At 45.1% G+C, this 16316-nt stretch overlaps 1 protein-coding gene across 3 annotated transcripts in view; it reads left to right on the top strand.

Moving 5' to 3' along the window:
- The window catches only part of ASAP1 (ArfGAP with SH3 domain, ankyrin repeat and PH domain 1), a 328274-nt gene that overhangs the window by 197002 nt on the left and 114956 nt on the right, over positions 1–16316 (top strand). The gene's annotated exons all lie outside the window — the stretch shown is intronic.

Here is a 16316-nt window from a genome sequence, read left to right as displayed (position 1 = left end):
GCAGGTTCCCGGACCTTCAAAATGTGCAAATGCCCTTTAGGCTGCCACATGGGAAGGGCCGGTCCTGACCCCAGCAGGGGGACGTTGTTCCCCCTTGTAAAGCCCTGGCCGCATCTTGTTACGTTTATACTCGACACTAGATAAAAACAAAGGAGGAAGTTTTGCCGGAAATATTAAGACTTGGGTATTGTGCTCGCGCCTGGCATCAGGCTTCCTGTCACGCCGTCAGCGGCTCCACGGCTGCGGGTTTTCTTTTTAAGTTTTTCATGGGTGGAGGAGCCTCCGGTTTCACATCAGTTTTCCCTTTTTTTGTAACTGTTAAGTCACTTCAGTAAGAAGGTTCATTAAGAGATTCCTGTCCAGGGGGTCCGCTCCTCCTGGCCATAGACAATTGGTAGCAAGTGGTGGCTCCGGTTATTGGGGTGAGAGACCCTGAGGGAAATAAACAGCCACAGAAGTATCTGCTCATCTCTACTCCCAAACCGCAACGTATATGTACACAGTGACTGCTCCAGCAGAATAGTGAGTGCAGCTCTGGAGTATAATACAGGAGGTAACTCAGGATCAGTAATGTAATGTATGTACACAGTGACTGCACCAGCAGAATAGAGAGTGCAGCTCTGGAGTATAATACAGGAGGTAACTCAGGATCAGTACAGGATAAGGAATGTAATGTATGTACACAGTGACTGCTCCAGCAGAAGAGTGAGTGCAGCTCTGGAGTATAATACAGGAGGTAACTCAGGATCAGTAATGTAATGTATGTACACAGTGACTGCTCCAGCAGAATAGTGAGTGCAGCTCTGCAGTATAATACAGGAGGTAACTCAGGATCAGTAATGTAATGTATGTACACAGTGACTGCACCAGCAGAATAGAGAGTGCAGCTCTGGAGTATAATACAGGAGGTAACTCAGGATCAGTAATGTAATGTATGTACACAGTGACTGCACCAGCAGGATAGTGAGTGCAGCTCTGGAGTATAATACAGGAGGTAACTCAGGATCAGTAATGTAATGTATGTACACAGTGACTGCACCAGCAGAATAGTGAGTGCAGCTCTGGAGTATAATACAGGATGTAACTCAGGATCAGTACAGGATCAGTAATGTAATGTATGTACACAGTGACTGCACCAGCAGAATAGTGAGTGCAGCTCTGAAGTATAATACAGGATGTAACTCAGGATCAGTAATGTAATGTATGTACACAGTGACTGCACCAGCAGAATAGTGAGTGCAGCTCTGAAGTATAATACAGGATGTAACTCAGGATCAGTACAGGATCAGTAATGTAATGTATGTACACGGTGACTGCACCAGCAGAATAGTGAGTGCAGCTCTGGAGTATAATACAGGATGTAACTCAGGATCAGTAATGTAATGTATGTACACAGTGACTGCACCAGCAGAATAGTGAGTGCAGCTCTGGAGTATAATACAGGATGTAACTCAGGATCAGTACAGGATCAGTAATGTAATGTATGTACAGAGTGACTCCACCAGCAGAATAGTGAGTGCAGCTCTGGAGTATAATACAGGATGTAACTCAGGATCAGTACAGGATCAGTAATGTAATGTATGTACACAGTGACTGCACCAGCAGAATAGTGAGTGCAGCTCTGAAGTATAATACAGGATGTAACTCAGGATCAGTACAGGATCAGTAATGTAATGTATGTACACAGTGACTGCACCAGCAGAATAGTGAGTGCAGCTCTGGAGTATAATACAGGATGTAACTCAGGATCAGTAATGTAATGTATGTACACAGTGACTGCACCAGCAGAATAGTGAGTGCAGCTCTGAAGTATAATACAGGATGTAACTCAGGATCAGTAATGTAATGTATGTACACAGTGACTGCACCAGCAGAATAGTGAGTGCAGCTCTGGAGTATAATACAGGATGTAACTCAGGATCAGTACAGGATCAGTAATGTAATGTATGTACACAGTGACTCCACCAGCAGAATAGTGAGTGCAGCTCTGGAGTATAATACAGGATGTAACTCAGGATCAGTACAGGATCAGTAATGTAATGTATGTACACAGTGACTGCACCAGCAGAATAGTGAGTGCAGCTCTGAAGTATAATACAGGATGTAACTCAGGATCAGTACAGGATCAGTAATGTAATGTATGTACACAGTGACTGCACCAGCAGAATAGTGAGTGCAGCTCTGGAGTATAATACAGGATGTAACTCAGGATCAGTAATGTAATGTATGTACACAGTGACTGCACCAGCAGAATAGTGAGTGCAGCTCTGGAGTATAATACAGGATGTAACTCAGGATCAGTACAGGATCAGTAATGTAATGTATGTACACAGTGACTCCACCAGCAGAATAGTGAGTGCAGCTCTGGAGTATAATACAGGATGTAACTCAGGATCAGTAATGTAATGTATGTACACAGTGACTGCACCAGCAGAATAGTGAGTGCAGCTCTGAAGTATAATACAGGATGTAACTCAGGATCAGTACAGGATCAGTAATGTAATGTATGTACACAGTGACTGCACCAGCAGAATAGTGAGTGCAGCTCTGGAGTATAATACAGGATGTAACTCAGGATCAGTAATGTAATGTATGTACACAGTGACTGCACCAGCAGAATAGTGAGTGCAGCTCTGCAGTATAATACAGGATGTAACTCAGGATCAGTACAGGATCAGTAATGTAATGTATGTACACAGTGACTCCACCAGCAGAATAGTGAGTGCAGCTCTGGAGTATAATACAGGATGTAACTCAGGATCAGTACAGGATCAGTAATGTAATGTATGTACACAGTGACTGCACCAGCAGAATAGTGAGTGCAGCTCTGAAGTATAATACAGGATGTAACTCAGGATCAGTACAGGATCAGTAATGTAATGTATGTACACAGTGACTGCACCAGCAGAATAGTGAGTGCAGCTCTGGTTGACCATCTGCTACCCCATGATCCTCTTTCTGTGGAATGATGTTTGGGGAGAGGCTGATTCTGTTCCTCTCTGGGATGTCTGGCAGGAAGTGCAGATCTTACTGATGTGTGGAGGATATCTGTCACTTCTCATATATTACCGGTGCATTTTCACCAGCTGTAGATATCAGATATAGTGATCTTTTTTTAGTCTGTGATTATCTTTTGTGTAGTTGTGGGGATCAAACAGTTTTTTGTAGACTTCAATTAAAGGGAAAGCTTTTTTCAGGGAAAGTGGAATAGATTGAGAGAGGAACCAGGCTCAGGGGTGGTTAACCGCAGCTTTAACTCTTTACAACATGCAACATCCTGAATGTGGACATTTTCTACTGTTCGGTTTGAGACTCACTGGAGGCGTGAAGATGAATCAGCCAAAATGTCATTGTAACTTGCAGTGACAGTATGGCATGGAGACCCCCCACTCCCACCCTGCACCCTGACAGGATGAAGCCACGTTTCTGTGGACATGTCTTGGTACTGCCCTGCTGGGACCTTCTTCCTCAGTGACACCATCACAGATCTATGGCCCTTTGTAGTTAGCACATTGCTATTGTATTTCAGTTTCCAATCGTTTCAAGATCTCTGCTTGCTGTCAGTAAATGGGAACAGCCTTTTATTCATTTAGGGGCTGGACACGGATGCAGATCTGGTGCATCCCAGCTGAATGTGGCAGTCGCACAACTCTCTCCTGTCCTGTTTGCTACAATGTATCAGTGCAGGTAAAGTGTACGTTTCTTTCAATGCAGTTGTATCATATCCTCCATTGTGAGAAAGTATCATTACTGGATTTCCTTCCTTGGATGAGAGCAGGACTGTTCCCATTCACTTGCAGCAACCGCAGGTCTTGGAAACAGTTGCAATCGAAATTCAAAATATATTAGAAAAAAAACAAAAACTTAAAGGGGATGTCCAGACAAGCCAGTATCAGATCGGTGGGGTGGGGGTCCTACAACTGCAGGGGCCCGAGCCAGAACAGCACAGTGCCATACACAGTGTAGTGGCCGCTCCCGGTACTGCAGCTCAGCTCCCATTGAATTGCAGAGGAGCTGTAGTTCTATCAGTGCATATATATGTAATTATTAGCAATTAATTTTAGTTTGCACACTTTCTGTGTAACCATATTTTGGGTGTCGGCAGACACACACCGCACCATATCATGAGTTATAATTACTCAGCGTCCTTAATAGCACAGAAAGCTGAGCACGGAGAAATAATTAGTGGCGCAGTCTCCAGCGTCTGAACTCCCGGGGACGACTCTTTATTAATTACTGCCGCTGTTTAACCCTTTGGGGATTTCTGCCTTCAAAATTGAATATTTATATCTGCATTCATTTTCAAAGAACCAGTCACCAATTTATAAGGGGAGGGGGGACCCCAGATATCTAGCTGCCATTGTCTCACCACAGAGAGGGTAGGAAGGGGGGAGAATTTGCGTGGCTCGCCTCTGCAGCAGCTCGGTCTTCCTAGCAAACAGAATTAAACCCCAAAGTCTATTAAAAACTTTCAATGATTTTCTCCATTTTGGGGACTTTTTGTGTGTAGGCGTCAATGACCGACGCTTCCATGAGGATTTCCTTCAGCTGCAGCACAATTATCTGCAGCACACGTACCAGCTGGCAGCACCGCTACCCCTCTGCTGGTCGGCTCCTTGCCAGAAGGAACCCAAGTGTATCCACCCTTGCAGACATCTGCCGGAGAGAGCGGGGAGACCCCGTACAAGTAGGATCACCGAGACACATCACCAAATCCAGAAAGGGTGGGGACGCAGCGACGGTGTCATATCTATAGTGCCCTGTATACCCCGCGGCATAAAACGCAGCAGCAGTAATAAACATAGTGCAAAATGACAGACACACTCTGTTACTTTTTATCAAGAAAATTCCAAAAAGTGGATTGAGTATTCCCATTTGTGGATGCTACACTCCCAAAATGCACCCTATCCTATGCGCATTCAGTACACCCCAGACCCCACAATATATTCAGCTTCCCTCCAAACCCAGGCCCTTAAAGAGTAACCATCATTTTATTTATTTCCCATAAATAATAAGAAACTTTGTCATATATCTTATTAGAGAAATCTGCTTCTTTCTCCTGGACTGCTCATTCATTTCCAAAATTCTCAATTCACAGGTAAAATGTGTCTTCAGTGAATACAGACTTTCCCATTACTGAGATAGATGATGGTTCATAAAGTTCTATGGAGAACTCGCAGCTGAATGTCCGTGTATTCCTCTAGCTCCTCCCATCTCCATGGAATGTCCTTGTATTCCTCTAGCTCCTCCCCTCTCCATAGAATGTCCGTGTATTCCTCTAGCTCCTCCCCTCTCCATAGAATGTCTGTGTATTCCTCTAGCTCCTCCCCTCTCCGTAGAATGTCCGTGTATTCCTCTAGCTCCTCCCCTCTCCATAGAATGTCCGTGTATTCCTCTAGCTCCTCCCCTCTCCGTAGAATGTCCGTGTATTCCTCTAGCTCCTCGCCTCTCCGTAGAATGTCCGTGTATTCCTCTAGCTCCTCCCCTCTCCGTAGAATGTCCGTGTATTCCTCTAGCTCCTCGCCTCTCCGTAGAATGTCCGTGTATTCCTCTAGCTCCTCGCCTCTCCGTAGAATGTCTGTGTATTCCTCTAGCTCCTCCCCTCTCCGTAGAATGTCCGTGTATTCTTCTAGCTCCTCCCCTCTCCGTAGAATGTCTGTGTATTCCTCTAGCCCCTCCCCTTCTCCATAGAATGTCCGTGTATTCCTCTAGCTCCTCCCCTTCTCCGTAGAATCTTACGAGCACCAACTGTCATATCATATCTCAGTAATGTGAACATTTGTCTACACCGAATACAGATTTTACCCCTGAATTGAGAATTATCAGTCCAAGAGGAGAAAGAAGCAGATTCCTCTGATAAGATATATCACAGAGTTTCCAATTTTCCTGTGGGTATTAATTTATTAAAGCATAACCGTCGTTTTCATTTTTATTTAAGTATTTTACGATTGTTGTCTCCAGTCCTGACTAAATGGACTAATGGTGAACCCCCCCCCCTCTTCCCCTGCATTGCTTAAAGGGTATTCCAGTCCAGGGACCCCCACCAATTTCCATAACAGGGGGACCCTCATGTCCTTGCTTCTCTCTTGACTGCCAGGTTGTGATTAGATGGAGCTGAATGGACGTCTGTGCTGCTGGGTTCTAGGTCCGTGGTACATTTATGAAGCCACACATGCTCCCTACTGGTTCATACTGGGAGTGACGATGATCTAATCTGTGCGCTCCATACCATAGACTGGATGGAGCATCAGGAGCATGCAGAATCCGCTGCTCCTTTCAACTCCCGGCCATAGTTTTGCAGCCAGTGGACAATTGGGGGGAGTAAGTCAACCATACTGGCAATTAGGTGACAATTGAGACCCCCTCTATCTATTGGATCGATAGACTGCATAACCCCTTTAATGACAACCCCCTTTTTCACCTATCACCACATGTTTACTGCCCATGAAATACCAATTCTGGAGGGTGTTTTTTTTGCCTAGCCCTCAACATTGTGACGTTCCTCTGTTATTCCTCCTGGAAATTCCCCAGTGTCAATGGGTGTTACCAGTTGGGAGTGGAGGTGATATGACCAATCAGTTCTCACAATGTCAGACTGAACAGTGACGCCCCCCTACGAGAAGGAGAATGGTAACACCCAGTTGTCAATTAATTCAGACGTTTCCCGGAGGAATAGCAGGGGCTGTATAATATTGAGCTCTAAGAAAAGAGGCTCCAGAAATTTTCCAGGGGAATAGAAGTATTTCTTATTACAGACGTGTCAAAAAGAATGACGCCTTCTCCTTAAAGGGATACCACCTTTTCTACTTGTCCTGTTGATAATTTCTCACAGGGAATAAAGAGCTATGTGTGGGTAGATATAAGCGGTCACCCAACTTTCCCAGCCTCCTGAATGGCACGGATTACTGTGTGATCTCGTGACTGCTGTTACGTAATGCCATTGATATGGGATCCGTCATTCTGCGTCTGATACATCTGGCTCCTATTTAGGCAGCAGACCACAGAGCGCGGCCCCGAGACGCTGAGCTAGACCCTGCTTTTAATTAGAGCGCTTTCTTCGAGAGGAACCGGCAATCCGGACATCTAGATACTGTGCGGAGCAGAACCAGAGCCGATCCCTGCCCTACTTATACACCCGAGACCCCGTGATATAAAGTGGAGGGTCCAGTATCATCAGCCCCTCTGGGAAGGGGGATATTTGGAGATATTAGTCTTATAACTGTCCTGGTTGTTGCCCCCCTCACATTGGAGCATGTCTCTCTCTCTGGAGGACCCGTTCTGTAATACCTCATTTCCCCTGCGGAGGTGCTGTAGAAAAATACAACACTTACTATTGGGTTTACTCGCAAATCATAGCTGATCGCTGAGGTTTCCAGCAGGAGGACACATGGTGATCAGCAAGTTGTCTCCTCCAGCTCGAGCTGAGTGATCCGAGACCGACTGATTACTAGTCCGTGTACACATAGTGACCAGACTGTCCGACGCGACAAAACCCAATTTATTGTGCCTTTTTTTTTTTTTTTTTTTTAAAGATTAGTCGGAGGACCTCTCTGCATGTTCTTCCAAATGTCAAAAGACCAAACAAAACTTTAGCAAAAGCAGAATACCAGTTATCTGAAATCCTCTGTGCTGCTTGAAAATGTTGGATTATACGCCTGTGTCACATTATCACTCCATATTGGGATTTTTATGCACATAAAAAATAATTAAGTTATGGCTGAAACCTGCCATAGGGGTTGTCCACATTTGGGGACTTCTTTTTTTTACTTAAAAATGACACTTGAGGCTTAAAATATTTTTTTCAATTGGCTTTCATTAAAAATGTTGCATCATTTACCTTCCATAGCCTCTGTGTTATTGCTGGCTGCAGAATGAGTTAACTGAGAATCGGTGAGTGAGCTCATTCAGACCGCATGACAGGAGAGTTTGAAACTCTTGTGCTGATTTATGACCACATCAAAGATGAATGTGCAGCGAAACAAAGAGCCTCTAAAAGCCAAATGGCAACCTTTTTTTTTTTCTAAAACCCATTTTCAGATATTTTTGTCGCAATAAGGGCACACTGGGTCATACATGTACCTTTTCTGCAGCATTAGGCTCAGTCTTTTGCTGTACATGGGGCGGCCGCATTCTGCCGTACACAGACAGGCTTTGTTTCCCTCTTTTTGGACTTCCTTTTTTGTGCATTCTTTTGTTTTGATAATGAAATCCCACTAATTGTGGCAGCGATGAGCTTAGACTTTAATGAGCGGAGTTTAGCATGGGGGGAGATGTAATTATCGAGTATTACATTGTCCGTGTCTCCGCTCTCAGCTGCATCTGAATGAACATTTACTCGGCCGCCTGCGAAAAGCAGCAGATGGGAGCGTTAGTACAAATAATCTGCGTGGAAATAGGAAATATTTATATACATGATGCGAGCAGATCTGCCTGGAAAATGCCCCTGCTATCAGATTAGAATGGATTGATCTGGTATGATGCATAAGATCTGACCCAGGGGGTTCCCGAAAACCCTACTGGTCAGATATGCTGCCTCTAACTTTATCTCCTGTAGTGTGATGCCGCCTTAAAAGAGCTCCCATCTTACAAATTACATTTAAAGGATATTTGTTATACCTGGCATCCAGCTGAAAAGGACAGCTGGAAGAAGTGTTTGTCAGCAGCTTCCAGCCAATCAGTGTTGTTGAGAGCATTCCTATTCATTGTGATTGGCTAGGAGCAGGTGAATGACATACCAATGTGCCTCCAAAAGGTCTTTTTCAGCTGGATGACAGTCATAGTCGCCAGTCCCACCCAGCATTGATTCTGCAACTACTAGTTTAACCCTTTTTATTTTATATCCTTCAACTTTAATAGGGCTGAACTTCGTTGCTCAGCTACAATAAAAGGTAAGTTTAGAGCCATATACTGTACCTAGCATCCAACTAAAAAAGAAAAGACTGGCACACACAGCTCTATTCATATTAAACCTATCAGAATTTTTTATAACATTCCTGTTCATTCTGATTGGCTAAGAGCAGCTGCTGAGTGATTTGTAGTAAATAAAAATTCTCCTCCGAAGTGTCCTTTTCAGCTGGATGCCAACCAGAGTATTCCCCCCCCCCCCAATATTGGTTCTGCGGCTACTAGATGAACTCTAATTGAGCAATTTTATACATTTCGAGTTTGAGGCTGAGCTTTGTTTTACAACTAATAAGTGGAAAGAAGTATATTATACCTGGCATCCAACTGAAAAGGACAGTGAAAAGAGCTTGTAAAAAGAAGAAAGTTTGCAATTTACTTCTTATTAAACAAAAAAACAACTCTCCAAGGGATTTGTAATTCTATAGTTTACTGTCAGTTGCCTCGGTTGCTTGCCACTTCTGCAGTCTTGTCAGTGGTGGCCAGTTTTCTAGGCAAGGAGTGCGCACATGCAAGCTCTTTTCTATAGAGCTTGTAAGCGGATCACTTCACTTCTCCTATGCTGCAGTGCAAAGGCAAAGCTTTCTCTGCTCACAGTTCAGACCAGCGGCACAGCCTTGAAGCCAGCCTGAACGGTTATCACCACGAGTGAAGCTTTGTGATCCTAAAGAATTACCCTTTAAGGTAGGGTAATGTATATTGTACCTGGCATCCAACTGAAAAGAACAGTTGGGAGTGGCCACTATGATTAGAGACCTGTCTGTCACTTGCTCTTGACCAATCAGCATTGTTCATAACATTCCTATTTGTTCTGATTGACTGGAAGCAGCTGAGTGACATATACAGATAACAATGTCCTTTTCAGCTGGATGCTGGTCGCAGTATTCTACTACTAGTTTAACCATTAATGGGCATTTTATAATCTTCTAATTAAATTGGGATAAAAAAAATTGCTGCAATAACCAAACCTAACCCTTCATTTTGCTGCCAAATTTGGGTCCCAACCTCTGATGTTTTATCCTGTGGATTAGTGGATTCCTGAAGTAAGGAGTATGCATCCTCCATGGAGCAGGTGGGCGACGTCCCGCAGCGAGGGCGGCAGTTGCAGGTGTGCGGTGTAATCCTCCTCGGGTTATTTTTACACCGCAGCGTGGTGACGAGCCTGCGCTTTAATCACCTCTAATTGCTTCCTAAAGACACCTCTCCAGGATATAATTCCCCCCGCACCGGCGTCACCCTGCGTAAAACGCTGATTAAAATCTCCCGCGTCTGTCCGATCGTTCGCTCGCCAGGAATGCGGATGATGATGATGATTTGTGTCGGGACCCTGCGCTCGACATCCCTCCACAAGTACTTTTCAAGGTCTCCGGACGAGGGATCATCCAATCCTCAGCGCATCTACTTTTAGACGAGATGATTTCTTTCTGGCACGTCGTCCGCACTTTCCATTTAGCAATCAGCGGGATTGTCAGAGCTTCTGACAGGCGGCTCCAAGTTTTAGTCGAAGGGACACTTAGACTTTTTGCCGTATCTTCATTTTATCGAGTGCGGCAAATATTCTTGCTGATGGCTCTGGATTGTTTCCTCCGCGGAAATAAGGGGAGAATAAAATCTCAGCGTGGGGCTTATTACATGTACAAGATGACCGCTGAAAGCGCCGCACCTCCTCACCATCTACAGTGGGTACGGAAAGTGCAATGCACGAACTCACCACCTTATAGACATTTTTAAAGCCATCACGCTACGGCCGGGAGACCCGCGAGCAGTCTGTGATCGGACCGAAATGTATGGACTTCTACATGAACCCTTGGATAGAGGAAGACTCATGTACCGACCGCCAAGACTTGGGCACGTTGCTGGCAAAAAAAAACATTCCGGCTCGCCCTTTCAGCTCCTGTCATTGCATTAGTTGTTAGTTTTTCCTTCTTCTGGTGCGACTATCGCTACACGTTTCGCCCTCCCAACGGCTTCAGGTGCTACCTTTTTACTTTTTTGGCCTTTCTGCTTGATTTATCATTGCATTGTGCATTGAAAATAATAAAAAAAGGGAGCAGAAGTGCAGTCATTCACTACAACTCCCAGTATGCACTGATTACTGCTGGAATTTGTAGTTCCACAGCAGCTGGAGAACCCGTAGGTTGGAGATTATCCGCCCTAATGAATAAAATGTTACCAGGACTGAGCCGGAAGAAACGGCGATGAATAGGAGAGACCAGCAAGGTCATGTATCGTTTTGCAGAGGGCGATGGAGGTTTTGTCTGAATTTTTGGCGTTGTGTCACATGGAATAGATATTAAAGCCAGAGATTTGGCTCCGGACGACAAGGTGAGCGGATAATCTCTTATCGGACGGCACGTTACGGCCCCGCCAGCCTCTATGGATTAGGAAAGTTTATATTTCTTCTCTTTTTTCCTGGAATGGCTTTTACTCCTTTTTTGGGACTTTTATAATTCTCGCTCCAGTCCTCCAACTATACAGCTTTTTAGTTATTTAAAGACTGTTTTTTTTTTTTTTAGGATGACCTGTCTATAAAGGGTTATTTAGGATAAGACTTAGCTTGCTGATTCCTATGGGTCCAACCGCTGCGACCCCCAAGAACGGAGCTCTGCGGAGCGCAGACTATTTCTGGCAGTCCCATCCACAATGATTGCAGCAGAGATCGAGCATGCTCAGTGCTGCTCCATTCAAGCCGGGGCTGAGGTCTGCAAATCGCTGGGGGTCTGACGGCTGAGTTAGGGGATAACTTATTTTTTTGGACCTTTAAGTTAGATCATTATAATTAAATTGGGGAAAAGGGTCCAACTGCTAGCATCCCCTCCCCCACCCAATTGATCAAAGCGCTGTTGGCACTGCCCATATATTTTCTATTGGTCTCAAATGGTACTACAAGATGTCTTCCGTTCACTTCCATGGGAGAGATCTTGCTGTACCATGGCACAATTTTATACACTGTGTATTGGCCTTGAATTGTGCAAGTGCATAAGAGAGAACTTGCAGTACCACTCATGGCCACTACACACTGTGTGGCGCTGTTGTGCTTCCAGTAACTTCGATCAGCTGATCAGTGGGTTCCTGAGAGTCGGATCCCATATTGTAGACCTATCTTATGAATAGGTCATCAGTTAAAGTCCCGGAAAACCCCTTGAATATATTTAGTATTCATATTTACCAACTAATAGATTCCTTCTAATAACCCCTCAAAATGTCGGCTAGGGGATGGAAAATTGTCTGTTCACACATTCAGGTAGATACAGCTCCGCCAACGGGTCGCGTTGCCGTACATTCCCTTATCTCCCCCCATGGTGCTGGAGCACTAGAAATATCAGTATTAATGCTGCTTCTTTCTTCTGGAGACCCATGTGATTACTGCATGCCTCAGAAGCAGGCAGAATATGGATTAAAAAAGAAGAGCTGCATTGTGATGGTGGTGTCCCTTTAAGGAGAGCGCTTCCGTCTGATTCCGCGGCGCTGCGTTCCATTCTTGTATCCAGCTCTGATAACGACACATTGCTGCGTTCAGATCTTCTGCATTGCAACAGTGAACGACTCTGTACCCGGCCTCAGCTGAAAACAACCCTCCCGACGCTGCGTCGGATCAGAAGCGGCGCTCCTTTGCCGCTTCTCTCTTGCAAATTGTTGGCGTAGTGTAACAAAGCGAGCCGATATGTTATGTGACACGGAGCTGCCAAGGTTTGTGATACGGCAGAGCTTGCACAGCTCGGCTTAACGAGCATTTGTCAGCCTCCGCTCCGTCTCCTTCCTTCCCCGAGCTGCCATGTCTGATGATTCACTCTGCTCCGTAGGGGAAAAAAAGCATCAGCAGAATAACCCGTCTCCCACTTCTGGGGTGCTAGCTGCCGGATCGAAAGATTCCAAGAGCCGCCGCAATTTTGCAAAATTTGCATATGAATATGAAACCCGTTGACCTGAAAAATATGGACGACAAAGAAGAAACGGAGGACGATGGGGGAAAGACGAGCCAGACAGGGCCCCTCTATGACTGCGCCTATTGAATATTCCCAGGATTGGCTCGAAAAATATAAATCAGTTATCAGGGGTGTTATAAAGCTTAAAAAATGCCAACCCCCACTATTGTACTCCTCACTTTAAATGGTTAATATTAATGTGCATTATCCATGGTGGTATAGGGTAATTTTGGGATAAAATCTTATTTTACCTGGAGGTCGAGGGTCTTTTAGAAATTAAACATTTATAGTTTGGGAAATCGAAGGCGTTGATGCATGATATCCAAAAATTAAAGGGCATCCATCACCAGGTTTTTGCTACCCTATCTGATTTAGCAGCAGAGACCCTGATTCCAGCGATGTGTCACTTACTGGGCTGCTTGTTGTAGTTTTTATTAAAATCCCTGTTTTCTCTGCTGCAGATCTAGCAGAGCTCTGAATGCTGATCTCTATGTAACCCCGCCCCACACCACTCATTGGCTGCTTTGTTACGCCCTGTGCTTAGGCAGAAAGCCACCAATCAGTGGTGGGGGCGGAGTCAGGTGACGCCTCAGGAGGAGAGGATGGTGGAGGTTTACTAGCGCTAGTGGATTGTCACTACTAGTCCATGGGTCCTGGTGGGCGAGATTAGAAGAGGGCTTTTTATAGACCAAATCAACAAGAGAATGAGTCATGCTCCACCTCTCAGTTTTTCCCGGAGTGTCCCTTTAAATTTCTCCAACTTTTTTCTTATTTTCTTTGGAAAACAAAACTATGAACTGATCGGTTTGTGACCGCAATTCCTAAATTTTACTTTCACTAGATTTTATAAATTGGCAGCAGCAGTCACGGTCCGTCTCTACCAGCAGAAACCGTTTCCAAGCTCTTTATTCCATATGGTACGGGACCACTGCAACCAATTAGTGGCCCGGGGTCTGGTGGATATTTTTTTTTTTCCTATTTTAGGATCACCCTAGACCCATTTTTAGGGACAATCCCTTTAATTATGTCTAAGGTGGGAATAATGCAACTTGTGTTGAAATTTGTCACCGTTTTCAAGATCACTGCTTGCTGCCAGTGAGTTTTCAGAGACCGAATGCTCGTGCTGACCCAACAGTTCTCACAACGAAGCGTCTCTTGCATTTCTACCCAAGCGGACAGTCCCCTTTCTCTTCTTGATAGATGGGCTAAATGCATCAGTCTATTTCACTCAGCCTGGATGCAACTGTAACAAATCCTCAGCTGTAAACTGTAGGATGGCCACCATATTCGTGAAAGGGCTGAGCTGCAGTACCAGGCACAGCCACATGACCATGGACATGTCAGGTGCTGCATCAAAGTCACTACAGCGAGCGCTGCAGGGAGCGCTGCATCAAAGTCGCTGCAGGGAGCGCTGCATCAAAGTCGCTGCAGGGAGCGCTGCATCAAAGTCGCTGCAGGGAGCGCTGCATCAAAGTCGCTGCAGGGAGCGCTGCATCAAAGTCGCTGCAGGGAGCGCTGCATCAAAGTCGCTGCAGGGAGCGCTGCATCAAAGTCGCTGCAGGGAGCGCTGCATCAAAGTCGCTGCAGGGAGCGCTGCATCAAAGTCGCTGCAGGGAGCGCTGCATCAAAGTCGCTGCAGGGAGCGCTGCATCAAAGTCGCTGCAGGGAGCGCTGCATCAAAGTCGCTGCAGGGAGCGCTGCATCAAAGTCGCTGCAGCAGCCGGCCACACGGTGATGAGTTACACCATTAATATAAAATCCTATACGATAATTTATATTTTTTGGTGACATATCTGCATATTTCCCTCCCGTTTCTCGGATTTTTGCGGTGTAATGTGTCCCCGGGGTGGGGATAGAGATCCCCTGTCTGTCTCCTCTATTCCCTCCCGGCTGTTGTAATGTGCTGTTTGCCTGCAGTCGGAGAATGGAAATTCTGATTATGGTGATTAGCTTGTTTATTACGTTAAGTGATGCTGCATTGTGTAAAGAGGAGCACCGCTGCTCTCCCTCTCCCGGAGCATTAATTACGCCTCGTATTCAGAAAGGATTGCTTTACATTCACCGCGTTGCATTGTAGAGAACAAAACGGCATTAACCAATGGCAGCACTTGATTGCCTTAACCGTTCGCAGCCTCGGCCTTTTTGATGCGAGTCATACCAGTCATTTACTTATCTCCCTCTTTACAAATCGCAGTCGTCACATAATCAATAGTATCGGGGAAATGAACCTGGCGTGCGACCCGTCAAGAAGTATGGACGCCTTGTACACACACTTTAAAGGAGCGTTTCCTACATAGATAAGTCAGACTTTCACCTTCATTGTCAATTGAACAAACTTTGCACAAATCAATAGTGCAAGCGGATATAAGAAACTTTGTAATGTATCTTATCAGAGGATTCTGCTTCTTAATCAACTAATGAGCCATTTCTTCCATTATCCTCACCTACTGGGCTCAACCTTTACTCTGAAAAACTGCTACAAAGAGTGACTGCCAATTCACTGAGGTGTCAGATTACAGCTGCCTACTGCCAATTCACTGAGGTGTCAGATTACAGCTGCCTATTGAAGTCTATAGAGAGAGGCAGGACAAAGAGATGAGTAAAAGGGTTGTCCAGCCTTCAACTTGTAAATCTTCACATAGCACGGACTGTGGGGATTCTCCAGGTTCGGCACCAGCAGCAGCAGGTGCTTGACCGTAGAGATGGAGATTTGCATATATGTGGTCACATGCCAACTAGACATGCACTTCCTCGCTCAATGCAGACCAAACACATCTATTGTAGCCAAAAATATGCAAATCGCATACTTGTGGTCACAAGGCCGCCCGTACTCTGCACCAACACCGGAGAATCCTCACAGCGTGCAGCACGTGCGATGTGAGGAAACTCAAGCCTGCAGTCACATAGAGAATTACTGCAGACTTGTAGCCTTAGGCCAGACAGTCCCTTTAAGTGTATTATCTCTTCCAGAGCTGGATTTACAGCTACACTGCTCAATGCTGCTGTGTTATGTCCTACATGCTGCTGCTTCTAAATGTGGGCTACTTAGAAACAGGAGAGCAGGAATCCCTCACTTGTGTGTGTGCTGTGTATGTGAGACATCATAGCTGCTAGTGTCCACCCACTAGCTCAGAGACAACTGAAAGTTATCGATAGAACCATGTAGAATGACTGTGCCGAAAAGTTCTATACATTTTTAATTATCGTATATTGCAGGAGTCCAATGCATACTGTGTAGTTATTGAGTTCAGTGCAGTGTCAGTATTCAGTGAGCTCTTTAGCTCCCTCTAGTGGTGGCTGCAGGAAGATAAAATAATACCATTGTGATTAGTAGGTCCTTTCTGAAAAAAACTAATCTCTGACCTCTTTATGCAGTAGGTCTGCTAATAAATAAATCAGGAGAGATTTTTTTTTTTTTTTAATCCGTATTGTGTTCGAGTGGACATTGGCTTAGAAAATGTGCTCCATATTTCCCAGTATTCTCTTATC

The sequence above is a fragment of the Phyllobates terribilis genome, unplaced genomic scaffold (assembly GCF_046119375.1).
Source record: "Phyllobates terribilis strain yellow unplaced genomic scaffold, ASM4611937v1 Scaffold_4__5_contigs__length_816908805, whole genome shotgun sequence".
Lineage (NCBI taxonomy): Eukaryota > Metazoa > Chordata > Amphibia > Anura > Dendrobatidae > Phyllobates > Phyllobates terribilis.
The sequence above is the reverse complement of the archived record's forward strand: the minus strand, read 5'-3'. Positions and strand labels throughout refer to the sequence as shown.